We start from the raw sequence: 27,355 nt of genomic DNA, 5'->3' as shown, positions 1-27,355 counted from the left end.
AGAATAACTAAGTTGGAGGCACAATTTTCCTCAATTTACAAACATAAATGAAAAGATATGATTGGAATATTGTATATGAGAAAAGAAGTTCATAAAGCTCCTCTTAGCCTAACTATAGGAACACAGCAAATAAAAGTCATAGTTAATTCACCAATAACAGTGACCTGTACTTAGCTCACTGAGTCCCAAAAGAAAAAATATGAAAATTGTTTTATATAAAAATATTAAATCTTATGTTTAAGGAATGTTATGGGTACAGTTATTTTCCACCTTTACTCTTCACAGAATTATTAGTTGTATATATAAGGATCACTTCTTCATATCATTCCTTGCCAGGAGAGCTCCAATTTGAGTGGATGGAGATGTGTTCAAAGCAACTAAATCATGACTAATTCAATCACAAAAGTTCCTTTTCTCTTTCAGGTAACTTGTCTACTTGTGGCCATTTATCTCAATTATAAAGGATAGCCTGCCGGGAGCTTCTGAGAAAACTTTTCTGCTTGATAATATGGTGGCCCTTCCTTCCCCACCCCCTCACCACACACCCACCCCCCGCCAACCCTGCCACACACACCCTTCTTTCTTTCTTGGAACACTTTTGTGTAAGGGTGCAGTGCTTGGAATTTGTGATGGCTAATTTTAAATGTCAACTTCACCATAAGGATGCACAGAGAGCTGGTAAAATTATTTCGTGGCTGTGTCTGTGAGAATGTTTCTAGAAGAGAAAGTGAAAGTGAAGTCACTCAGTCATGTCCAATACTTTGCGACTACATGGACTATAGCCTACCAGGCTTCTCTGTCCATAGGATTTTCCAGGCAAGAATACTGAAGTGGGTTGCCATTTCCTTCTTCAGGGGATCTTCCCAACCCAGGGATCGAACCCAGGTCTGCTGCATTGCGGGCAGATGCTTTACCCTCTGAGTCACCAGGGAATCCCTGCCTAGAAGAGATTTGCATTTAAATCAGTGGACTGAGTAAAGAAGATTGCCATCAACAAAGTGGGTGGGCATCATCCAATCCACTGAGGGCCTGAATAGAACAAAAACACTCATGCTACATGAGCTGAAACATCCACCTTCTTCTATCTTTGGACATCAGCAGCACTCAGACAGGGACTTATACTACTGGCCAACCCCACTCTCCACCAATTCTCAGGTCTCTGGACTCAGACTGAATTATATTACTGGCTTTCCTTATTCTTTTGCTTGACCATAGAACTTTTCTGCCTGTATCACCATGTGAACCAATATCTGTAATTAATTAATAAACAAACAAATAAATTTATCCAATTGTTTCTATTTCTTTGGAGAACACTGATTAAAACAGAGCTCTAGCAGTTACTCTGTAGAGACTTTTCCAAACTCTTTTCCAAAACTTTGAAAACTTTTCCAAAACTCTTCAAATATTGGAGCAGAAGAAAAGGAAGGGCTTAGGTCCTTAAGAACAGTTTTAGCCACACTTCCAATAATGGCACTTGCTAGATGAAATAAGTTAATGTATTTACTGGTAAATCATATTCATGAGTAATTTTGAAAACCCTGAACTGAATGAATGATAGTTCATTTTAAGACAGTTAATGTCAATTTTGGACTTTTTAAAAGATGGTTGATTTTGTTGATGACTTTAATCCTCCAAGTTTAAAATTCATTTCAACTATTCCATTCTTCATTTTAATAATTTTTAGTTCTTTTCCACTCTCTGCCCTGTATCATGTCTTTTTCCAAATGACTTGCTATTTCTTTCAACTGAAAAGGCAGTTGAATATGGACTCAAAAGTGTCACTTGCTTTGGTCAGTAGAATACGGTAGAAGTGACAGTATCTGTATCTTAGGTCAATCTCTCAGACTGAAAATCTATACAAAACTTTGAATGATTTTTTTTTCTTTCTCACGTAAATGGCAGGACTCATGGCCCATTTCACAATTTAATATGGCATCACAACTCAAACTTTCCTTAGTTAACTACCTACACACTTTGAACACTATTGCTTAGGTGCAATAGGATTTCAGAGCTTACAAAGCAATTCTTTAACAACCACTTTAGTAACTAGTACAGAAGTGCATGCATTCCTTTGGATTGCAAGACCCTGAATAATATCAATGGTAACTGGAGTAATCTACATTTACCAGAAGATTGGGAACTGAAGTGCTAGATGGATGCACACTCCTAGAGTTTTTCTCTGTTAGCATTATCACAATTTCCTTGGATGTAAATTTACTGTGCAGAATATGTGTACCTCTGGAGACCTCTTTTGAATTTAGGATTCTGTCACCCTCAATATGTGAGAAATAGAGGCAAGCTTTAAAACTACTGAATCATTACTTTTGGACCTGCCCTACCATGCCACTATTCCACCTGCAAATATGTGTGTTTATTTCCTACTGAAAGGTGTTAATACAAAATTTTATAAGATCAGCCTGTGTTACATTGTACAACATGTAGAGATTTTACATAACTGATAATATAAGATAGCTCTCCAATAATAAGCAAAACAAGTAATGTTAAAAGTATTGAGATCCTTTAAGGTATAAATGGCTTAGAATACTTCACTATTTAATACAATACTTTAATATCTACCTTAAATATATATTGGGCTTCCCTGGTGGCTTAGATCGTAAAGAATCTACCTGTAATGCAGAAGACCCAGGTTTGATCCCTGGGTTGGGAAGATTCCCTGGAGAAGAGAATGGCTACCCAGTCCAGTATTTTTGCCTGGAGAATTCCAAGGACAGAGAAGCCTAGTGGGCTATATTCCATGGGGTCACAAAGAGTCAGACACACTGAGTGACTAACACTAAGTATATATTCTTTTTTTATTTTCAGCATACCTCTAATTTTGTATTTTAGAAATGAATATATTCTTTAATCCCAAATACAGGGATGGATCATCTCCCAGAATTTTGATTATTCTTTTAAAAATTCTATCCCAAGACACACCAAAAATATAAATTTAAAAAGTATTTTGTTTCTTACATTCTTTGTTTTGCCTATCAAAACTTATTTTAAAATTCAAGAACCTTAAATTTGGAAATGATAATATATGCTGCTGTTGATTTCTCCAGGTCAGAACTAGCTGAAGGTTTCTAACTTGAGCCTACACACACACACACACAAAAAAAAAAAATGGTGCTTGTACAATTCTAGTATATACCTCTTCTACTGTAGTTATCATAGATTTATATAGTTAGCATGGTAATCATCCTGCAGATGACAGTAAAATGTTTGAGGAAAGGATGCTTTATCTGTGTATGCATACATTTTGGGGATGTTTCCAACCTGTGATTTGGTAGAAAAATAATGCATGCCACTGCCTCTCTCTCATTTTACTCTTCTACAAAGGTACAGAGACTAATGATAATAATAATAATAATAATAGAACAATAAGTTACATATAAAATTATTCATATTCAAAAGATAATTCATACTTTTATTTATCATTCCTTACTTTTGTTCACTCATTCAATAAAAATTATCATTCCAGACCTTGTACAAAGTGCTTGGAATATAATACTAAATAAAACAGAAAAAAACTCCTTCATGGACTTCAGAATTTTCATTATCAAAGGGAAATAAAATGTATAATTTAAAAATATATATCAAAAAGTATTAAGTGTTATGAATAAAAATAAATCATGGTACATACGACCAGTTGTGCTGGGAGTGGGGAAGGGTGTAGAATACCCTTAAGAGAAGGCCTTGCCAATAAGGTGACAAAGAACAAGGACGGAAAGAAGTGAGTAAATCGGCTATGAGGCTATCAGGAGAAGGAGCACTGGGAGTAGATCCAAACTCCCTGAGTCAGAAGTCAGGTCTATGGTTCCAGGACCTTTGAGAGGGCCAATGATAGAAATGAAGTTAATAAGAGTGGTAGGAAATGAAGGCAGAGGATAGTGGGTCTCAAATCCAATAGAGCTTAAAAGTCTTTGTAAAGACTATCTCTTAAAATTACATATTAATAAAGACAGTGAATGAAAATAGTTTCAGAGACTGACCTTTCAAAAAGAATATCCTTTAAGCTCTCAGAGCAAAGGCACAAGTTGGATTGATGAATTCTGCCCCTGATTCTTCAGATCGCTTGCCAACAAGGTGTCACTGTTCCTATCCAAATATTCTCTTCCTCAAAAACTTCATTATTCTTGAATATTAATCAGAATTGAAAGTTCTTGTGTGAACAGAGGACTAAGAAAGAGAAAGAGTGAGCAGAATATGGAAAACTTATTTGAAATATTTCAAATTTCAAAACATGAAATGACTTAGAGCTAAGACTATTAATAATCTCCCTCCTTTATTTTATCATGAATACTATGGTAGGTAGCAAACTGAAACAAGTCAAAGCTTATGTATATACCTTTGCACCAGATACTCATGGACACTTATTCTGTTAGCAACTAACATAAATGGTCACCTCAAATAAAACCCAGATTATGAACTAAGATGGAGAAGAGTCAATACTTTGCTGAGTTAGCACACAATACTGCTGGCCTCTAGAAGGCATTGCTAGTTTATCATATTTCATCTTATATATGAATCACAGGATGCTAATAAAATGCTATTATAACCACCTCCTTCAATGATAATATAGAGACTTGAAGATTAACTTTCATATAACCATCATGTGGTCAATTCCATCATTTCTTCTATAATCGGCAGTGTTCAGGTAGATGGCAAATGAAGGCAACATGATAGAATGCTACCTTCTATCTTCCTTAGATTGAACCATTGAGGACATCGCTTGTAAGCAGGTGAACTTTTAGAACTTTTCATGTTCCATTCATCACTTTACTGCCTTGGGGTAAATGTGGTTGGATTGACAAGGAATCACTTATTACTGCTCATTCTCAAATGTGAAGTCAAAAGAAGCGTTTTGTTTCCTGACCAATTCACAGAAGCAATCCTTTTCTAATTTTTCTCACCCATAAACTTATAAATTTTTCTTCTGCATCGCTTTTGGTAGATAATGAAGAACTGTCCATCTGTTTCTTAAAAACATAGTTTTTCTATGTTCTTCATTCTTTTTCTATGTTCTTCATTCTGTTCATCATGTTTTAACTGAAACTTGGCTCTGTCAATGATTCTCCATTGTTCATTAATATTTTCTTGTCCCTTTTATATCATTTTCAACTCAATTTAGAAATATGCTCAAACTCTCTGACCAAAAGTTAAAAAATATATGTATAATCTACTCTATTTGCACATTATCACTCTTTCACAACTACTGTATTTTTTATTTACTTTTTAATTTAAAAGAGTATGCATTCTCTGTCTGAACTTCTCTTTTTGCCCATAGTTATCTGGTGAGATTTCTATGGCAATGTATTACATGATGCAAATTCAATGAATGACTTTTATTCTTATTTTTCTTGCTCTTCAAATATTTGAAACAGTATGTAAATTTCTGCTACATATAGGATTTAAATGAATCTATTTACAAATAAACCACTTCTTCCTGACACTCCTCATGTCTATGGATCTCATAAGAGCTGTTTCTTGAGTTGCCCACTACCTTTCTGAAAATTCCTCAAATCTGTCAGTAGAAATTTCTTTCTTCTCTCACCCCTTATATACTAGCTTTCTTCATGGCTCTGTAATATATCATTTCTCTTCTGACTTTTCAGGTATGCTATTCATATAATCTCATTCACTTTTATAATTTTAACAATCATTTTATGATAATGTCTCCCTGATTTATCACTAAAGCTGCCTTACTCCATGAGTTTTAGATGGTTTTAGACACAAAAACCCAGCAGGTCTCTTTATTCCAATAAAGAGGAAGATGAAGAGAAGATTCATTAGAAAGAAGAGTGAAAAAAAATAGCTGAGTTTTATTAAAATGTATAGCTTCATTTAATGTTGTGTCTAGCATGCATTACCATATTTAATTCTCACAAAACATGAAATTCAATTTCAAATATTAATAAATTAAATCTCACTTATGAGAAAACTAAGGCTTAGAGAGGTTAAATATTATTCCTACTGTCCTACAGCTAACATAGAACAAAGAAAAGAAATAGAATTCATGTATGTGTAAAATTTAAGTGACTATTCTAGCCTCCATTTAACAGTTGCTTACAACTATGTCATATTCAACATGTCAAACAATCTCTACCTTTTATTGTCTCTTCCTCTATATGTTAATTATATTTATGACATTTGTATCTACTCAAGCCATAAAACTTGTCATTTTAGGTCTATGATGACCAGGCTGTCAATCTCCTTCATTTAACTTCCACTTCTTCCTAACGTGTGTTTCAAGCTGCAATACTATGGAATAGCTTGTATTTTCTGTGTTGTCATGGTATTTTATTTCTCCATGACCTTATTCATTTTATGTCTTCTGCTACCCTTGTTTATCTGACTAATTCTCACCAATCCCTTGTGACTCAGTTCAAGCATTTTGTACTCCATATATGCTTTCTTGAAACCAAAGCCACACTCCAAGAGATGCCAATCACTTAGAGTAGATTTGTTTGATTAATACAACAAACTGCTAGCAGATGGTCATAGAGCATAATTAAGTACAAATAAGAAAGATGACTGTTTTCCTAATTTGCACAAGTCTTACAAACTGATCTACCTAAACTCTAACATCTGAATAAATGCCCCTTTTATACTCACTGAGTTCTTTGCTTTGCATCCATGATCAGTTGCTTAGACAAACACAATTTCTAGCCGCTTTTTTCCTTTCTGCCAAGAAAGCTTTATATCACTTTCTATGTGCTTAAATTCCAAACATTTAATAAGGAGTCTTTTCTTTCACAGCAAAGCAGTGTGCATGTGGCCCAGTTTTAACCACTAGGAACTGAGAGAAAGTCTGCTGAGAGTACTAAGAAATATTTTTACTCCTCAGTAAAATGAAAGAGACACATAAGGACACCCACTCTCTCCAAACACTCCCTATATTAGTGTGCTGGACTGAACAACAAAATACCGCTGAGTGGGAGGCTTAAACAACGGAAATTTATTTTTTCATTGTTCTGGATCCTGGAAGTTAAGAGCAGATGCTAGGAGGGTTGGTTTCCTCTGAGGCCTCTCTTCTTGCCTTCAGATGGTCACCCACTTCCTGCCTTTTTGTATATGTGTACCCTGGAGTCTCTTTTTATGTCCAAATTTCATCTTATTAAAAGAAAACCAGTCCGATTGGAGTAGAGCCCACTCAAATGGTCTCATTTTAACTTAAACATCTCTTTAAAAGCTCTATCTCTGAATAGTTACATTCTATAGTATTAGGGGTTAGGGTTTCAACATGTGTTTGGAGGAGAGGGGAACACAAGTCAACCCAGGATATCCCTCAACCACTTATTATCTTGGATATTGTCACATAATGTGATATTTTGCGCATAACAGGCACCTGAGTGAAAATACAAAAGAATCTCAGAGAAAGTAACCCAGAGTGCTCATATCACTGATCTATATTAACCAGCCTTGGAACCCCCTGTCCTCCAAATTTGTTTTAGATTAATAAATGTACCTGTATTTTTAAATGATTTTAGCTTGCTATATTGCAACTTGTACTCTAAAACATCTACTTGATACACTAATACTTTTTTTGACTTTCAACTATTTTTGACTGATTTTTTCCAATGAGTCAGCACTTTCCTGACTCATTGTAAAAGACTCTGATGCTGGGAAAGATAGAAGGCTGGAGGAGAATGGGATGACTGAGAATGAGACGGTTGGAAGGCATCACAGACTCAATAGACATGAGTTTGTGCAAGCTCTGGGAGATGGTGAAGAACAGGGAAGCCTGGCATGCTGCAGTCCATGGAGTTGCAAAGAGTTGGACATAACTGAGCAACTGAACCACAACAATATAGCACTTATTACAATAATTAATGGAATTGACTCTAAGTCAGGAGTAATACTGCATTTGTCATCATCTGTCTGTGATCCACTACAGTGTCTAATGCTAAATAAAAATGTATTGACTTGAATGAATTCTATGGTTCTCCTTCCACATTTACTCCCAAATATCATAACTAGAGTCATATAGTTTACTACAGCTTTCCTAAATCATGGATCCCTCTGGAAAATTCTTCATTGAGTCACTTGTCCTTGTAACCACTGGAAAAATGCCTCTTTCATATTTCTTCTCCAAATCTACCTGTATCTAAATCTCTCCATATATTGATTTGACTTCACTCCCTAATTGTTTACATCTCCAAGTAGTCATCAATGATGATTTTATAGTTTTAGAAATAATAGATATGAGTTTTGACTTCATAAAAGAAAACACATGGTCCAGTTGGTAATTCTAACATTGCTATAATTTTTGTTCATTCAACAGGTTAAAGTTGAAAAAAATAGTAATAATTTCCTAGATTTAGTAAGCACTTCTAGAGCAAATCACTGTATTCAGACATATGCTCAGTTCTTTGGTTCTTCTTCAATTTAAAAATTCTTGAATAAGTCAAATATAGTTATCAGTTGCAATGTTTTATATTCACTTTAATATTAAGTTTTATAGCTTTCAAATCAGCACTAGAGCTGCAATGACTCTTACAAATATATAACACTATAACTTATGACAATAATCTCTAACTTAAGCCTTCAATTTTTAAATATTCTCAAATTTTTAAAAAGACATATAGAAACATGGCTGGCTTTATGACATGAATAATAAAACTGCTTACTGCTTTATTTAGCTTCACAAGGAAAAAAATCTTTGAGTTTGACATATGTTTCATGCTTGTCTGATCCATTACTATGAGACTTCAAACTCCCTGAGTATCCATAGAAGCTGTGAATTGATGTATATTTCTGGTGAAACCATGTATTTTGCTTTTTCCTCTTGACAGATGTGGTAATGATTCTTCTCAGTTATCCATAGCCAAAGAGAAACAGATCTAAAGCCATTCCCTGAAACTTTAGATAGACAAGACTGCTTACTCTCAGTCCTGCTTTGCCCAATTATTTGAAAACTCCAGCTTTCCAATACATTGGGAGGATTGAATTAATTGGAAGTAAAGACTCTTGTCAGGATGGTTCCATATAAAATACAAGGGTCTTATCTAATCTTATCTACATTTGCTGCTATAGACAATTAAGCCTACCAGCATTAAAATCCTTCATGGATTGCCAATTTGCACCAGTGTTACATTAGCCAGTAAAAACACAGACTCATAATTATCTCTATCTTCCAGAAGTCCAAGAATCCAAGATAGGAACAGTTAAAGAGATATTAAGACCACTTGAATAATCAAATAAATAATGAGTCTTGGGAGTTGTTGCTGGAAGAGAATGAACGTCTTTCTTCTATCTAGTCATTATGTTAACCAGGAAATGTAAAAATGAGTGCATTAAAAGCAAACCTTCAGAACACTTTCAATGATTTTTTTTTTAACCAAGTTCCTAAAATGCTGTTCTGATGATAGGCAATTTTTTCTCTTGAGTAATGACAGTTGTTTTTCCAAAAAGTTGTATTTCTTTAAGATTCCCAGTAAAATCATGTTTTTGGATTCTGTATTACATTTGTGCAAATGTGCCTCTTCTTTATTGTATTCATGTCCATATTGCTTACTGTATGTGAGCAGTAGGATCATTTTTTTAAATAAAGTCAAATAAAATATCATCCTTAAGGTGATTTTTCAACTAATTTCAATGAGTTAAACTCACAGAAATAGTATGTGTGATGTTCTCTGTGAAAAAAATTTATATACTTTTAGTTTTATTCTAAGGCTATACTTGGTTGGCAGACATGCTAAATAGAGGGGAAAATTGTCAGCTTAAAGGTGAAACCTTTCACACAATTCATCTTTACAAAACAACCATTTTAAAGAAAAAAATAAAAAGTTTTGGCTCTAAATGCAGGAAAGTGAACAATCGTTCCAATACCTTCCCCCAAAGCTGGATCAATTTACTTTCAGATGTCAAGAATAAATAAATGCTTGAGATTACTGCCAGTGGGATCCAGAGGATGATATATGGTATTGTTGAAAATAAAAGCCTCTATAAAGGAATTTTTGTGGTGTGACACCATAATTTTATAAAGCCACTAGGCGTTGTGAAGTATCTCACATAGACATTAAGATGTGTTTTTTAAAATGTATAATTTGAAATAAAAATCCAAAAGGAAACATGTTTTAAAAAATGTTTCTCACTTGTGAAAATACTGGTCAATGTTTCATCGTAGAGTCCGTTCAGTTCTTAGTTCCTGGAGTTTAAAGATTATAAAGATAGCTGTGACCCAACTTATTTGCTTTGACAAAGCAATTTACAGTACAGAAACTAATAGAGCTTGTTGTTCTATAAAAGTACAATAAGTGAATAACAGATATGAAGGATATATCATTTAAAAGAAGAAGGATGATTTAGGACAGGGAAAATGACCAGCACGATAACATACCAGTAACATTTTTCATATTGAGCATCTGTGAAACTGAAACACAATAAAGGAGAAAGAAGAGAAAGGAGGTGAATTCTGAACATCTGCTGTTTATTGTAGGTAGTGATAAATATAAACAATCAAGTAGACATATGACTATAAAATGAAAATTAATAGGTCCTGTTTGATAGGTTTACTAAATCAAAACAATATATTTCCCCACATATATTTCCCTTCAATGTCATATCTACCCAGATCCCAAAATATCTCAAGTGTAAGTTACCAGATTTTATGAAATTTTAAAACTACTGAGGTTTTTCTATTTCGTTTCGAAAGGGAAACAAAATCTGCTCATTTTTGTTCTCAAGACTTTTGAAATATAGACTTACTACTCAAATGCCTAACATTTAAATCATGTCTAAATAAAAATTTAGGGTGCAGTTTTTTATCAGATAAGCATCTAATAATAATATACAGATTATGCATACTTAGAGTGAAAGGGGATTCATTAATCCTTTTAGGTAGGAAAACATGATGCCTTTTTCAATGAAGTATGTGACTTCAGAGGACACAGTCATGAGCATATGATGAAGAAGAGTAAATCAGAAATCTAACTACAATAAGCAGAATCTACCATTAAAATTAGTGGCCCAATAAATTCCACACCCAGATCTTTGTCAGACCCACTGTTTCTCAGCATTTTACAATGTAAATGGTCACTTATATAATCTTATTCTTCCTCTATTAAATCTTCAATATATCGCTCTTGAAGTACTGAATACATAAAAACATATACATGCAGTTCAATTTTCCATTTTTGAAAAGTCATTTGTTCCCATATCCCCTTCTAGCTATTATCTCATTTCTCTTTTTCATTTCCAGTTCTAAGTTCTTATCATGTTTGATATATCAGTAACATTTGACATTCCTGGTTTTTCCACTGGTCATGTATGGATGTGAGAGTTGGACTGTGAAGAAAGCTGAGCACCGAAAAACTGATGCTTTTGAACTGTGGTGTTGGAGAAGACTCTTGAGAGTCCCTTGGGCTGCAAGGAGATCCAACCAGTCCATTCTAAAGGAGATCAGTCCTGGGTGTTCATTGGAAGGACTGATGCTGAAGCTGAAACTCCAATACTTTGGACACCTCATGCGAAGAGTTGACTCATTGGAAAAGACCCTGATGCTGGGAGGGATTAGGGGCAGGAGGAGAAGGGGATGACAGAGGATGAGATGGCTGGATGGCATCACCGACTCGATGGGCATGAGTTTGAGTCAACTCTGGGAGCTGGTGATGGACAGGGAGGCCTGGTGTGCTGTGATTCATGGGGTCGCAAAGAGTCAGACACGACTGAGTGACTGAACTGAACTGAACTGCTTACTCCTGGTTCACTAAAGTGGTATCTTCCACTGGCTTCTCAGGTATTATATATCATTTCTGGTTCTCTTAATTACTATCTGGTTACTCTGTCTCAGTCTCTTTTGCTGGAAATTTCTCATAGCCAACAAGTAAATTTTGGAATTCCCAAGGACTTGGTCCTTTGACCTATTCTATTCTATCTCTACACTCACTCCCTTGTTCTCACCCAGTTCTTTGGCCTCAAATAATAGTTACTGAACAATCTCCAATTTTTATCTACTTCCTAGGCTTATCTCAACTCTGGCTCATTTATTCAAAGGGTTGTTCAATATCTCCATTTGGATAACAAATGCCTTTCAAACTTCAGTTCAGTTCAGTTCAGTTGGGTCGCTCAGGCATGTCCGACTCTTTGTGACCCCATGGACTGCAGCACGCCAGGCTTCCCTTTCCAGTCCATCACCAACTCCCAGAGCCTACTCAAACTCATGTCCATTGCGTCAGTGATGCCATCCAACCAACTCATCCTCTGTCATTCCCTTCTCTTCCTACCTTCAATCTTTCCCAGCATCAGGGTCTTTTCCAATGAGTTGGTTCTTCACATCAGGTGGCCAAAGTACTGGTTTCAGCTTCAACATCAGTCCTTCCAATGAATATTCAGGATTTATTTCCTTTAGGATTGACTGGTTTGATCCTCTTGCAGTCCAAGAGACTCTCAAGAGTCTTCTCCAACACCACAAAAGTATCAATTCTTCAGCACTCAGCTTTCTTTATAGTTCAACTCTCACATCCGTATATGACTAATGGAAAAAAACATATCTTTGACTAGATGGACCTTTGTTGGTAAAGTAATGACTCTGCTTTTTCAAACTTAACATGCCAAAAAACAAACACTCTTCCTTCCAATATTAATTTTCTCCTCAATCTTCCTTAGCTTAGTCAATAACAGCCACATTTTCCCAGGTTCTTGCTCAATCCCTCATTCCAGATTCCCAATCCCTCATTCCAGATTCCTCTCCTCCTCACACTCTTTTTCAAATTCAACAGAGGATTCCATGATTATATGTTTAAAATACATCTGGCAGGCCATCATTTTTCACCATCCCTACTGCTACCACACAGTTCTAACATATGATCAAATAACCTGAACTACTGCAATAATTTCCCTGCATTCCTAAAAGGGAAGTGAAGTGAAAATCACTCAGATGTGTCCGGCACCTTGTGACCCCCTGGACTATACAGCCCGTGGAATTCTCCAGGCCAGAATACTGGAGTGGGTAGCCTTTAGCTTCTCCAGAGGAATATTTCCAACCCAGGGATCAGACTCAGGTCTCCCTCATTGCAGGCAGATTCTTTACCAGCTGAGCCACCAGGGAAGCCCTTTGACTGTGTGGATCACAACAAACTGTGGACAATTCTTAAAGAGATAGGAATACAAGAGCACCTGACCCACCACCTGAGAAATCTGTATGCAGATCAAGAAGCAACAGTTAGAACTGTACATGGAGCAACAGACTGGTTCCAAATAGGAAAAGGAGTATGTCAAGCCTGCATATTGTCACCCTTCATATTTAACTTATATGCAGAGTACATCATGTGAAATGCTGGGCTGGATGAAGCACAAGATGGAATCAAGATTTCCTGGAGAAATATCAATAACCTCAAATACACAGATGACACCACCATTATGGCAGAAAGTAAAGAACTACTAAAGAGCCTCTTGATGAAAATGAAGGTGAAAGAGGAGAGTGAAAAAAGTTGCCTTAAAACTCAACATTCAACAGAACAGACTTTTGGACTCTGTGGGAGAAGGTGAGGGTGGGATGTTTCAAGAGAACAGCATAAAAACATGTATATTATCTAGGGTGGAACAGATCACGAGCCCAGACTGGATGCATGAGACAAGTGCTCAGACCTGGTGCACTGGGAAGACCCAGAGGGATCGGGTGGAGAGGGAGGTGGGAGGGGGGATCTGGATGGGGAATACATGTAAATCCATGGCTAATTCATGTCAATGTATGGCAAAAACCACTATGATATTGTAAAGTAATTCGCCTCCAACTAATAAAAATAAATGGGAAAAAAAATTAAGATCATGGCATCCAGTCCCATCACTTCATGGCAAATAGATGGGGAAACAGTGGAAACAGTGGCAGACTTAATTTTGGGGGACTCCAAAATTATGGCAGATGGTGACTGAAGCCATGAAGTTAAAAGGTACTTACTCTTTGGAAGAAAAGCTATGACCAACCTAGATAGCATATTAAACAGCAGAGACATTATTTTGCCAACAAAGGTCCGTCTAGTCAGAGCTATGGTTTTTCCAGTAGTCATGTATGAATGTGAGAGTTGGACTATAAAGAAAGCTGAGCACCAAAGAATTGATGCTTTTGAACTGTGGTGTTGAATGAAGAAGGATCTTGGAGAGTCCCTTGGACTGCAAGGAGATCCAAGCAGTCCATTCTAAAGGAAATCAGTGCTGAATAATCATTGGAAGGACTGATGCTGAAGCTGAAACTCCAATACTTTGGTCACTTGATGCAAAGAACTGTCTCACTGGAAAAGACCCTGATGCTGGGAGGGATTGGGGGCAGGAGGAGAAGGGGACGACAGAGGATGAGATGGCTGGATGGCATCACCGACTCAATGGACATGAGTTTGAGTAAGTTCTGGGAGTTGGTGATGGACCGGGAAGCCTGGCATGCTGCAATCTATGGGGTCACAAAGAGTTGGACATGACTGAGTGACTAAACTGATTCCTAAAGGCTTCTTTCATAACAGCTGCCAGAGTGATACTTTTATAGTGTAATTCAAATCCTAACACTCTTCTATTTGAAATGATCTAGTGGATTTCTCTTTCACTTAGTAAATGCCAAACTCACTGTATTGCATAGAAGACTGTAAGATCTGAACCAGTTACCTCTGTAACTTCTTTTACCACTTTCCCTATACTCAATATCCTTGTATGGATGTGAAAGTCGGGCCTTAAAGAAGACTGAGTACTGAAGAATTGATGCTTTTAAATTGTGGTTTTGGAGAAGACTCTTGAGAGTCCCTTGGACTGCAAGGAGATCAAACCAGTCAATCCTAAAAGAAATCAACCCTGAATATCCATTGGAAGGACTGAGGCTGAAGCTGAAGCTCAAATACTTTGACTACCCATTGTGAAAAGCTGGCTCATTGCAAAAGACCCTGATACTGGGAAAGACTGAAGGCAGGAGAAGGGGATGACAGAGGAAAAGATGGTTGGATGGCATCATGGACTCAATGGACATGAGTTTGAGCCAGCTCTGGGAAATGGTGAAGTACCGGGAAGCCTGGGGTGCTGCAGTCCATCGGATCACAAAGAGTCAGACATGACTGAGCAACTGAACAACAACAATAACACTGGCTAGAATTTTGCTTGAATATATAAGTCATGGTTGAGATCTGTGCTCTGGCTGCTCTTCCTCCATAAAAAGCTCCTCTAACAATGTCCACACACCCTACATTCTTACCTACTTCATCTCTAGTTGGCATCCTTGACCACATTACGTAAAATAGTCCCCCTTCCCATTTCTAGCATCTGTCATAGTGCTCTCCACTGCCTAATTTTTCTCCATGATACTTACTACTTTAGTATAATCTACAGGTCACTTCTCCCTCAGTTATTTGTCTCCACCACTAGAATGAGCATAAGAGTTTGAAACACTTGTTCACTGCTGTGTCCTTTGCATATGGAACAATATCTGACACATAGTAGATACTCAATAAGAAGTGATGAATTGATGTTACTGAATTTTAATATTTTTGTTCATAGTGAATATTTTGTTAATAATTGTGAAGTGAGAGGAAAAAGAAAGATGTGTATCTGAAAAGTCTGAGAAAGCCAATGGGAAGTTTTCAATTGATTGGCATTCTTTGTCAGAACTCAATTTTTTCTATACAGTGATATGTTCAAATTCTTAGAACATTCCATCTCCCACATAGGTAATTTCATACTCTGAGTGGTTTATTGCGTTATTTAAATGTTTGGTGGTTAATTGATCATAACAAGATTCTGTTTATGTTTGCAGGCCATAGCATATCTGCCATGTGTCAAGAAGTGTGGTACACATTTCTTCTGCATCACTTCAAAACCCTGTCATCCCAACTCTTACTCCAACAGTGGTCACAGCATCCAGTTCCAGGCATGGAATAGGTTAGGCACACGGTATCCTCAGGAAATTACGTTCGTTCAGGCACATACAACCTTGTGATGTGAAGCAGTGAACACTGGAGGGATAGCCCATGAGCAAAAGAGAATTAGAACTAATGGATAGAGGTTTCATTTTTTTCCCCTCTAGGTAATAAGTTCTAAAATGCATTTAATAGGCTTTTCATAATGTACTGGTGTGATCAGACATCAGTGACCCATAACAGTAGTGAACTCAGAAATGCATTCTTGTTTTGGCAGTTTTCCTTGTTTTATATTCCTGTCTTATATTTCTGCTTAATGAATGCAAGGTGCATTTCAGTTTCCTTTTTGGAAGCCCAAGTCTGGAATTGTATTAAACATTTTAAAATACTTTTCATCTATTCCTTTGGAAACTTATTACTAGGCATTATTACAATCTTCATTGTTCAAAAGAAGAAAATGTGGCTGATCTAATTAACATATCTTTAAGATAAAAGAGGCAGAATTGAAGTCATTTTTTGTCTGACTCCAAATGTGTGGAAAGACCTAAACTAGTGAGCTAATAGGGTTTTTGAACTCATGGTGTTTTTGATTTAAAAATAAAATGTATAGGTTATAGAGTTAATAATGCACAAAAATTAAGATTACAAGACAATTCATCAGGAAAAAACTTCAAAAGAAAATATAAATGAGCCTGCAAATCATTATAATGTGCCATAACACAAATATGAGGTCTTTCTCATGTTAATTCAGGCATACATGATGGATATTTTCTGTTTGCTTCATCCTTCTCTGCTTAGGAAAATACTTCATCTTTATGAACTATACAAGCAGGCTGCTTTGCCTTCTGGTTACAGTTAGTTTCAGCTAGCGGGAGGCATTGGCAGAACACAGGGTGGGCAACAGTATGGCCAGGGAATCTTTTACTTAGGTTCATTCATTGTCTCTAGGGGACATCACAACTCCTGGACACAGTTCTCTTGCACTTGCAGAAAACACTCCTGTACCTTGCTGATTCAAATTCACTAGCCTAGGGTTACTGCACCTTTCCATAATGGTTCTCTTCACTTCACCCACAACTTTATAATTAGCTTCTTTATTAAAACTCTTCTTAATTACTTCATTTTGGAGTATGCCATCTGTTTCCTTCTGGGACTTTGGATGATACAAGAGACAACAAAAAAAATCTTTAAAATATATAATATTCTTAAGCAAAAAATAGTTGAAAGTAATTAGGGACAGATTGTCTGCTGAGGAGGGAGGAGGGATATGGTAATTATTAAGGGATATTGGTAGTTACATATTAAAGAGTAAGAAATAAAATTAATGAGCTATTTATGGGGCCAAATAGACGCTTACTGTATAATGTGAGAAATTAAGAAATTTATAAATTTATTAGGTGTCTAACTGAAAGACTTTGCTATATACATTTGGTAAAACAAATACATGATTCAACTTTCAGTGGAGTAGGTGGTCTACTGACAGAATATTCACTACTGTGGCTACCATATTTAACAAAATGTCAACCATCACCTGTTTATATTGATTACATCCCTAATGTACACTGGCATAGACATTGATCTCAATGATGTTCACTGTGAGTTGCATGGTTTGAAATTTGAAATAATTTTCATAGAAAAAGCATTCATACTACATGTGGTAGTAAGAGTTCTTACTATATTAAAAGGATTTCACTCACAGACTTCCTATAAAACAAGATATAAAGTTATGTTTTATGGATACGAAACCATGAAATCTAATCTTTATAAAGAACATTTCCAAAACTGCTACAGAACTAGAGATTTATATAGCTGTAGAACAGAAGATTAATGAAGTAGAAATTCTGAAGTACAGCTTCCTGCATTTCCTTCTCTTTTTAGACTTGGTATGCAACCTATTACCTGACAATTTTGTAATATATCTCTTCACATTTTCCTCCTTTTTATATGACTTTCACTTTAAAAATGGTAGGGGTTAAAGCATTTATTTGTGTTTAGCAATAAATGACTAACTCAATAATTTTTAAAACTGGTATAAGTTTCAAAGTGTGAGACTTCCTGAGTATGTCCTCTGTCATTTCCTATCAGAAAGAGCCCATGCTCACAGGAAGAGAAGGGAACTTTGACTTTGGCTTTTAGATAGGCATTTTTTAAATCATTTTCTTTCAGTATGGACCCAGCATGTATTTTTGTAAACATAACCATGGCAACACAATAGATTGAACAGTACATCTATTGCTTCTGCTATCTGAATATCCTCAACATGTTGTCACTGCCTTGATGAGTGCTCCATTTTTGTACCATCCTTTTTTATTTTTATACTCTGGGAAGAAAATTTAAATAGAGAATTTATCTTTAGGTATTAGAGTTTTACAAAAATGCTTCTTTATTGAAAATCATAACATATATAAAGAAAAATACACAGTATGATTTATCTCAAAGTGAATTACTTTGAGATATTACTTCCCCCAGGGACAAGAAATAGAATATTTCCAGTATCTTTCCAAATCCTTTTCTACTTGCAGTTTCCTCTTTCCCTTACTAAAATTTTACAATTACTTTGATTTTCCACCCATCATTGCTTCCTTTTCTTTTAAAATTTACTCCCTAAATTGCCTTGCTGACCCCATAGTTATGTTTCATTTGTTTTTATTCTGGGGTATGTGTATAAATAGAATCATTCAAAAAGTATTCTTAGTACATGGCTATTTTTCTCAAAATTATTTATTAGATGCATGTATAGCACTGACATAGATATACTGTCTTCATTTCCATAGTTGTTTGACATTTCAAATTTGAATATATACTATTTATTAGTACATAATGGCAACAATTTTCTCCCAAAATGGTAGCATGAAGATTTACTCTCACAAGCAGTATAGGAAAGCATTCCCTTCATAGTTTTGTCCTGGTACAGAGTTTGCTAATAAGATGACCTTGTGTATAATTTAGCAGATGGAAGTAAGGCAGAATCAACCTCCTTTGGAAAATTGTGGCAGTTCTTCCAATTATCCAGCTATAGTCTTGCAATTCTGTACTATCCAGCACCTCCCACATTTGGATAAGCCATAACTCTTATGGCTTTTTTTTTTTGCAACATGAATATCATTCATTTATTGATGCTGAAATTATGAACACATAATGGAGAAATGCTTCTCAAAGGAGGAAGATGAATGTTGACCGTCAATAGGACAAAGCTGTCTTCAAAAGACAGAGATGTGGAAACTAGGTTCACAGTTGAATTGTGGAGTCCATGTGGATGGAGCTCATCTATGTATGTGTATCTACAGGGGCAAGGTGTTTGATGAGGTGGCTCAGGAATGTCTCCAGCTTCTTCTATGCAATGAGTCCTCCTTTGTTGGTCCACTGATCCACTCCAGCAGTATCTTTGTTTCCCACGTGATCCACCAACTGTGGCAAGTCAAGCCCCATGTCAGGGTTTCCTTCCAAGCATTCTTTTAAGTCCACCATTCTTCTACACATAGCCCTGAGCAGCACAAGATATAGTGGGTATTTAGTGATCTAAATAATTGTATAAAGGGTATTTAGCATCAAAACCAAACCTGAATAATGAGCTAAAGTGTTCCATATACTGCCAAAGATGGTTGATGTGTAAAAGAAAAGAAAAGAATAGTTGTATGAGAGAGAGCATGAAGGAAAACACAGAATCTGATGAACAAAATGATAAAACAAAGAAAGGAATGCCAAACCAAAGAAAGAGAATGTTTGTTACCAATGATTCTGATTTATTGGGTCTAAATTAACAGAGAATATGATGATGTAATAATCACATAGAGAATTCAGAGTGAGGGTCTGCCATGTAGGATAACATGTTTAGATTGAATATGTTGCAGAATGCTAAGGACAGTAGGAGACCAGGAGAAAATAAACATGTATGTAAAAAGTATGGAACTTGATTGAGATCAAAGATGAAGAAATTATTTTGGGAGATCAATTTCAAGGCAATAGTGCTTCTCACAAAGATCATTACCTAATGGTTAAATAAAAATAGTGAAAAATAACCCTTTATATCAAGATTATATATACATATTTATATGTCAAATGGTGTAGCTATTCTCATTTTTTTTTAACCCTTATTGTCAAGAAATTTCATCAGTAGTGTGTTGTGCTCCATGACCAGTATGTATCACATACACATGCTGTCTCAAATCTTAGTGTACAATATTTTTAATGTGGACACGATACCCTATATATCACTGGCTTTCTAACAGTATCTAATGCATATTTAATATTTATCAAATGATTGTGTAATTAAAGAAGGAAAAATAGAGGAATAAATGAGAGATGGATAGATAAAAATGGTTGCATCATTCTGTAACAGAATACAAAAATCTTTCCAATTTAGGAATAAAAGCAAATGAGTTAATGAAGATTGCCTTGCTTCTTAGAGCTCAGTGAAGTGAAAGTCACTCAGTTGTGTCTCACTGTTTGAGACCCCATAGACTGTTGTAGTCCATGGAATTCTCCAGGCCAGAAGACTGGAGTGGGTAGCCTTTCCCTTCTCCAGGAGATCTTCCCAACCCTGGGATCAAACCCAGGTCTCCCACATTGCAGGCAGATTCTTTATCAGTTGAGCCACAAAGGAAGCCCAAGAATAATGGAGAGGGTAGCCTATCCCTTCTCCAGCAGATCTTCCTGACCCAGGAATCATACTGGGGTCTCCTGAATTGCAGGTGGATTCTTGTTTCTTAGACCGTAAGGTCAAATGAAAAACCATGTAGGGAGCCTGATCAACTGAAAATTTCATGGGGATCTGGAGATGAAAGTCATCTGAGACTCCTGCTGTGAGATTGGACAAATACACTTACACAAGACTGGACCATGTTGAACAACCCTTTCTTAACCAAAGTCCTGTAACACTGCTGTGTCAAGAACTTTATTCCTTCTGACTTTTCCTTAATTTTTTGTCATCTCCTGACTGAATCTAGATTGAATCAAATAGTGGGTAGCACTTTTACTTTTCTTAATTCAGAATCAATCCTGATGTAAACTATTTGAATTCTCAAAGCACTGTCATATTCTGGGTTCAACTAATATTACCATCAAAACAGTTTAGACTTTCCTTTTTAGAGTACATTATAATTCACAAATATTGATGTATTATCTTTTAGTTTTTGAAAAAAAATCTTATGACATAGGATTATTATTTTCCTTTGACATGCAACAATTTGAAGAAGACAAAAAGGATAGCTAATAAAGTACAGAATGGGGACTCAATGGTGGGCTTGAATTACAGATCTCCCACTCTTTCCACTGGGGAGTGACACTGGGCAGGGATGCAGCCCAGGAAGGGTCTGCTGTAGAGAGCAGACTGATAATATTTTCTCGTTGTTGTTCCTTAAATGTCTGCCTCACTTTTCTTAAACAGTCTTTTCTATTCCTCAGTTCACTGACACAACACAAACACCACCATCCTCTAAGCCTTACTTTTATGATGTGGATCACTACTGACTGGAACAATACCATTTATTCCCAACTTTATTCATAATACAACTGTGATATATAGATGACCCACCCTGCATCACAGAATAAAAGTCATATTTTCTAGCCTCTTTTCCCACCGTGGTGGACAAAGAGGTAATATTTATTCAGGAGGAAACCATAAGTTAGCATTTGATGTTTTCCTTTATCCCTCCTGCCTATTGACTAAAGTGAAAATGTGACAGCTAGAGTGCTGGCAGCCATATTGGGTGATAACATTCACAAGAAGATGGAAATTAGTGTTCAGGATGGCAGAGTAAAAAATACAGAAGGAACCTAGTGACGTGGTGACTATGCTATCACTCTTATTTAACTCATATGCAGAGTACATCATGAGAACGCTGGGCTGGAAGAAACACAAGCTGGAATTAAGATTGCCGGGAGAAATATCAATAACCTCAGATACGCAGATGACACCACCCTTATGGCAGAGAGTGAAGAGGAACTAAAAAGCCTCTTGATGAAAGTGAAAGAGGAGAGTGAAAAAGTTGGCTTAAAGCTCAACATTCAGAAAACTAAGATCATGGCATCTGGTCCCATCACTTTATGGCAAATAGATGGGGAGACAGTGGAAACAGTGTCAGACTTTATTTTTTTGGGCTCCAAAATCACTGCAGATGGTGATAGCAGCCATGAAATTAAAAGATGCTTACTGCTTGGAAGGAAAGGTATGACCAACCTAGATAGCATATTAAAAAGCAGAAACATTACTTTGCCAACAAAGGTCCATCTAGCCAAGGCTATGGTTTTTCCAGTGGTCATGTATGGATGGGAAAGTTGGACTGTGAAGCTGAGTGCCGAAAAATTGATGCTTTTGAACTGTGGTGTTGGAGAAGACTATTGAGAGTCCCTTGGACTGCAAGGAGATCCAACCAGTCCATCCTAAAGGAGATCAGTCCTCGGTGTTCATTAGAAGGACTGTTGCTAAAGCTGAAACTCCAATACTTTGGCCACATCATGCAAAGAGTTGACTCATTGGAAAAGACCCTGATGCTGGGAGGGATTGGGGGCAGGAGGAGAAGGGGATGACAGAGGATGAGATGGCTGGATGTCATCACCAACTCGATGGACATGAGTTTGAGTCAACTCCGGGAGTTGGTGATGGACAAGGAGGTCTGGTGTGCTGCAATTCATGGGGTCGCAAAGAGTCGGACACGACTGAGCGAGTGAACTGAACCAAAACCAACAGACTACCTACCTCAAATTTCTTTAATATGAGAGATAAATAAAGCTTCTGAAAAGCTCTTTCACTTTCACTTTCAAGTAATCTTCTACTCACTTAAATCACCATTAAAAGTGAAAGTGTTAGTCATTCAGTCATGTCCAACTCTTTGTAACCCCATGAACTGTAGCCCACCAGGTTCCTTTGTCCATGGGATTTTCCAGGTAAGAATACTGGAGTGAGTTGACATTCCCTTCTTTAGGGTATCTTCCCAACCCACGGATCAAACCTGGGTCTCTTGCATTGCAGGCAGACTACCATTTGAATCACCAGAGTAGCCCCTTTACTTATAATCAAATCTAACTAAACACTTGGGTCTCTGGTGACTCAGTGATAAAGAATCTGCCTGCAATGCAGGAGACCCAGGTTTGATCTCTAGGTCAGGAAGATCCCCTAGAGTAGGAAATGGCAACCTGCTCCAGTATTCTTGGCAGGAAAATTCCATGGACAAAGGAGCCTGGTGGGCTATAGTGCTGAGAGTCAATAGAGTCAGACTTGACTCAGCAACTAAAGAACAAGAAACCGAAACACTAACTGACACTATATTATGTATCAATGTTCAAAGATTCATTAATATTTCAAGTTCTAAAATACCAAGAAACTGATTTACAGAACCTAGATCAGATTCCTGCTATTTAATGTCAACTTTGTTTATACGAGGAGGGTCATATTTTTAAAAATTGTTCTTTCCATGATAATCATACGGATGGAGACAGCTGTAATTCTCAGAAAATTAAAAGACCAGCCCAGACAAAACAACAAAATAGGTGTCCAAAGTCACTTAACTAAAATCTTTTCTGTGAGCTATCATTGCTATTTTTTAATCTAAAACTCTATTTTATTGTATTATTTTTATTAGTGAGTCTTGATTAATAAAAACAAATGAAAATTACGAGAAAATATGGTATGACTTTAAGCAGTAAAATTTACTAATATCAGCTCAGATCAAGTTGTCAAGAGTTAAATTTTAAGTGTGGTCTTATTTTTTGTATGTGGAGTGTGAAATGAAGGATAGTAGATTGTATTTTTTATTAATAAGTATGTCATACTAGATTTTAAAATTGTACATAACATGAATGATAAATGTATTATTGAGAAATGACTAGAACATGATATTATGGTCTAGGTAGGACTATGTGATTCATTAAATTTTCATATAGCTGTCTTGACAAGGCATCTTCTCGTGGATGCAATATACACTTGATAAAAATATTTACAACTATCATTTTGTGATAACATCAAAGAAAAAGGACATATACTTGGCAGATGATGCAACCATAACATTTTATTGGTTTATATAATACCAAAGCCTGTTTAATTTATGTTGTTAATGTTTGTGAATAACTTAAAAATTATTTAGGTGTTAAATTTTAAAATATTTACCCTAAATGGTAAATTGAACAAATATAAAATACTTAGGATATGTTTTTAGCTTCCACACATATTAACTCCTTAAAAAACTGAATATTAAAATAGGCAGAACTAGTTTTTGAATACTATCTGATTTTTTTCACATGGAATTTATTTGTATAAACTAAAAGTTGTTAGAGAATGTAGGCAGAAGCTTTATTTTATGCTAAGGAAATAGAAAATCCATATTAACATCGTAGGAAGCAAAACACCATGCAGTGTGATACATTTATAAGAGAAGTTCAGAGTGAATGTCAAAAAATGAATTCTGGTCACATTTCTATATTAAGTAGCCATGACCCTGGGAAAGTCACTCAATCTTGTAATATATGTCAGTTTTCTCTTGCATAAAAGGAAATTAATTTCATCTGACTTCATGTGAATAGTGTGAAAACAAAAGTATGCTAATTGACAAGTATTAAAGAAATTTAAAAATTTCCAAGGATGGAGATAATGTACTACACAGAAACTAATCACAATTTGTCAGTCTTAACCATGCAATATTTCAAATAATGTCAATGCCTTTTGGAACAACTGACACAAGGGGAAGAGGACTAAGTAAGGTTGATGAAATTTGAGAAGTATATATTTTAATTTTTGTATACTATTGTATTTAATCAACACACTATATGGGGCAGCACAAGATTATTTCCTGACAGTTATACAACACTTTGGGCCCAACAGAATATACAAGAAACTGAAGACCTCAAGTCTATAATCACATATAAAAATTAATTAATTGATCTCTCCACTCTTGCTTTCTACAGTTCACTTTTCAAAACTTTTGGGGAGTGAAGGGTGGTGGGGATTTCCCAGGTAGTCCAGTGGTTAAGACTCTGCTCCTAATGCAGAGGCCTGTATTCCATCCCTGGTCAGGAAAACAGGTTCCACATACTGCAACTAAGAGTCTGCATGCCACAAATAAAGATTATCAAATGCTATAACTAAGACCCACCACAGACAAATTAATAAATACATATTAAGGAAATAAAACTGCACAGGAAGGTAGGTGTGGGTATGAGTGTGCATGTATATATGTCAAAAATAAATTCTAGTCACATAAATCAGCACATAATAAATATTAAAAATAAACATATAAATAAAATCTCCATTAAATCTCCATTTGATTACTTTCACCATGGTGGGATTTTGTAGTTTTATAATACCAGTTTTGTTGATAAACACATTAGTTCTATGTCCTAAGTTAGTTCATGTGTCCTAAAACTGTCAGAAGCATACATTTATTTCTCATTCAGGTTCATTGATAAATAAGTCAAATATAGAGAAACAGGCAGAGTTCTACTCTATTTCACTTCAGGCACCCTAAAGGAGTGTCTCAATTTATTTATTTAAATCAATGGAAGTAGAAAATACTCTTGTCATTTTCTTCAATCTGCACAAGGATATATTGGCTTAGGGAAAAAATAATAAGTTTAGGAAATCTCTTATAAAATCTATCTGCATGTTATTTATGTCAGAATATCCTTCTGCTAATGAGAAATATTTTGGAAAGCCATGTTGAAATATACATATGTCATGTCTACGCTGTTTCAGATCAGTTTTATTTTCCTACTAAAAAACTGAGGGAAAATAGCAAAATCAGGCTAGTTATTTTCTAATTTTCTCTCCAGATCTATTTTCAACTCCTTTGCCCTCTTTGGGCCTCAAGAGGATATCCTAAATTAATCACGTTACTCAGAGACTCTGCTCCTAACAACCAGGTTAAATTGCCCTTAGGAGGAAGATAAGGGTAAGTTCTGAGAACTAGATACAAATTCAGAAGAAAGCAAACTGTTTGATCTGACACTGTTCCCAAATTTCCTAAAATTCTTTTGAAGGACAGGTGTTTTCCTGTTGGCAATAGGGTCAAACCTGTATCTGAAAGCAAAGTGATCCATTGATGGAAAGATGAAAAGCATCGGGCTTCCCACCTGGCACTAATGGTAAAGAACTTACATGCCGACATAGAAGGCACAGGAGATACGGATTCGATCCCTGGGTCAGGAGGGTCCTCTGAAGAAAGAAATGGCAAGCCGTCCCAGTGTTCTCTGGACCACAGCCCATAGGTCGCAACATGTCGGACACAACTGAAGCGACCTAGTGAGTGTGTGTGCGCACACATACACACACACATAAAAAGCACAGAATCAAGACACTAAGGACATAATTTCCCAGGTGGCGCTAGTGGTAAAGAACCTGCCCGCCAATGCAGGAGATGTAACAGATACAGGCTTGATCCTGGGTCAGGAAGACTCCCTGGAGGAGGAATGGCAACCCATTCCAGTACTCTTGCCTGGAGAACCCCATGGACAGAGGAGCCTGGTGGGGTTGCAAAGAGTCAGACACGACTGCAGTAAGTTAGTACATAACACACATAGCAGAAGGACATAACTACAAAACCATCTAAAAGTAATGACCTCAATGATTGCAAATACTCTTATTTTCAAATATTAGTTTACATTTCAGTATTTCCCTATATTTCAGCAGAAAAATAAAATGACCTATGATGTATTTAACTTCTGCACTGTGTTAAGATTTTAAAATGAGTATCACTTATAAGCTCATTATGGCTAGAAGTTCTAAATGACCAAATTCACTTTTCAGAGAATGAAACAAAAACTTGGAATGGCAACAAACTGTCTGAGAGTACATAGCTATTGGGTGTCAGGGACAGTCCTCAAATTCTATCCTGATTTCAATAGCAACTTTCTTTGAATTTCCCATTCCATAATTTCACCTAGGCTCCTCTTCTAAATTCCTCCCTCTAAAATCTAATCACAAATATTGGAAACTTTAGACACAAACATGTGGCTACATGCATTTAAAGAAATATCTAATTAGGTTTATGGCTTATTAATGTTATTTAATCTAATAATTGCATCCTTTAAACAAAATTATTGATCTTTGTATTTCATCAAGAATCTCTTTGCAGGGGAGAGCAAGATGGCAGAGGAGTAGGTGGACGTGGAATACATCTCTCTCCACGGATACATTAAGAATACACCTTCAGACACAGAAGTACATGCAGAACACCAGCTGAGAGCAGACAGGAGTACCTGAGCAGTGGAAAAGATTATACAGAACCACGCAAAACTTGGTAGGTCAAGGGAACTAGGGGGAAAAACAGGAGTGTTAGTAGGACTGGACCTGCCATTGGCAGGTGGGAGAACTGAAGCAGGCATCCAGTCCCCACATGAGGGCAACTATCTGAGTCAGAGCAGAAACATTTAAGGCTGAGAGCAAAACAGCTGATCCGTGGCAGCCTAAATGGGATGAGAATCAGACAGCACTTGCCGTAGCCCTACAAACCTGGGACAGGAATGCTGCTCCCCTGGAAGGCGCAGCAGCTGGGAGCTGGCTTAGAGCAATTCCAGGTGAGGGCTGCTGTTGA

Source organism: Odocoileus virginianus, chromosome 15, assembly GCF_023699985.2.
Source record: "Odocoileus virginianus isolate 20LAN1187 ecotype Illinois chromosome 15, Ovbor_1.2, whole genome shotgun sequence".
Lineage (NCBI taxonomy): Eukaryota > Metazoa > Chordata > Mammalia > Artiodactyla > Cervidae > Odocoileus > Odocoileus virginianus.
The sequence above is the reverse complement of the archived record's forward strand: the minus strand, read 5'-3'. Positions refer to the sequence as shown.